We start from the raw sequence: 2,072 nt of genomic DNA on the forward strand, positions 1-2,072 counted from the left end.
TTATATATCACATGCGCCTCAAATTCATATTTATAACGACGCTCTACGAGCAGCTGCCAGCTGAGTATACGAAAAGGCAGAAGGATTACGTCAAATTTGCATTTGTGCATTTGGTGACGATGTATGCGTATCATGCTACTTGTTTGACTGAGTGCAGGTTCCACATTAATGACAACAATACAGACATTAATGAAACAGCTGCGAACACCGAAAGTAAACTCCTGCACGTACAGCCGTGAGACAGTTCGCCACGAGTCCAGATTTTAGTCGCTATTCTGTTACGTAAGGTTTTCCTTATTTCTCATGCGTATCCATTTAATTTGAAAAAGTTCTTAGTTCAGAATGTAAATAAAATATATTTTGCTTACTTACTTAATGATAACCAATTTGCCGGCCGGTGTGGCCGAGCGGTTCTAGATGCTTCAGTCTGGAACCGCGCGACCGCAACGGTCGCAGGTTCGAATCCTGCCTCGGGCATTGTAAAATGTTAATTACATCCGGAGATATTGTAACCTAAAGTTGACGCTTGAGTACCACTCCACCGCTGTTCGATCGTGTGTATCGGAGAGCACCGAATTACGTAGGGATCCAAAGGGAACGGTGATGGACCTTAGGTACGGAAGAGACTGGAACAGCACATTACGTCCACATGCTAACACCTTCTTATTGGTCTTTTCCACTGACGCACATGTACATTACCATGAGGGGTGAGGTACACGTACACACGTGCTTTCCGTTTTCAATTACGGAGTGGAATAGAGTGTGTCCTGACATGTCAGGCCAATAGATTTCATTGTGGTGGCCATCATTTGCTGCACACAATTTCAATCTCTGGCGTAATGAATGTCGTACACGCCGCAGTACATCTGGTGTAATGTCGCCGCAGGCTGCCACAATACGTTGTTTCATATCCTCTGGGGTTGTAGGCACATCATGGTACACATTCTCCTTTAACGTACCCCACAGAAAGAAGTCCAGAGGTGTAAGATGAGGGGAACGGGCTGGCCAATTTATGCGTCCTCCACGTCCTATGAAACGCCCGTCGAACATCCTGTCAAGGGTCAGCCTAGTGTTAATTGCGGAATGTGCAGGTGCACCATCATGCTGATACCACATACGTCGACGCGTTTCCAGTGGGACATTTTCGAGCAACGTTGGCAGATCATTCTGTAGAAACGCGATGTATGTTGCAGTGCTCTCCGATACACACGATCGAACAGCGGAGGAGTGATACTCAAGCGTCAACTTTAGGTTACAATATCTCCGGATGTAATTAACATTTTACAATGCAACAAGCGGCACTGATTACGTATTTGTTTATATGTTCAGATGTGCTAACAAAACTAACGTGGTTCCATTTTAAAAAAAACGTAGGTTTGTGTTAAAAAACATACTTCTGTGCATTTTTGTATGGTTTGTATTAAACAATTACACTAGCCCCTCTCCTCACGTTCGGTCTGTGGAATCGGTCCGTCAGTATTTGATGTGATTTACGAAATATATCCAGCGGTAACGTTAGGTGACTCACCCTATAATATATATATATATATATATATATATATATATATATATATATATATATATATATATATATATATATAGAGAGAGAGAGAGAGAGAGAGAGAGAGAGAGAGAGAGAGCAATAAAGATATATTACCTACACACAAAGCATTTCTAAATGGTTCAAATGGCTCTGAGCACTATGGGACTCAACTGCTGTGGTCATAAGTCCCCTAGAACTTAGAACTACTTAAACCTAACTAACCTAAGGACAGCACACAACACCCAGCCATCACGAGGCAGAGAAAATCCCTGACCCCGCCGGGAATCGAACCCGGGAACCCGGGCGTGGGAAGCGAGAACGCTACCGCACGACCACGAGATGCGGGCAAAGCATTTCTCTACAGTGTGAAATGTAATCGTGTCATGGAGCTGCTTTGTAGAAGTCTGTTGAGATTCTGTTTTGACTGCTTCATACATGGCCTTTCCGAATATTTGCTACGGCTACTTACCTTGCGCTCAGTACAAAGCGCACGAGGCAACCCTTCATTCGATCCCTGCGAAACCCTAGA

Source organism: Schistocerca nitens, chromosome 8, assembly GCF_023898315.1.
Source record: "Schistocerca nitens isolate TAMUIC-IGC-003100 chromosome 8, iqSchNite1.1, whole genome shotgun sequence".
Taxonomy (NCBI): domain Eukaryota; kingdom Metazoa; phylum Arthropoda; class Insecta; order Orthoptera; family Acrididae; genus Schistocerca; species Schistocerca nitens.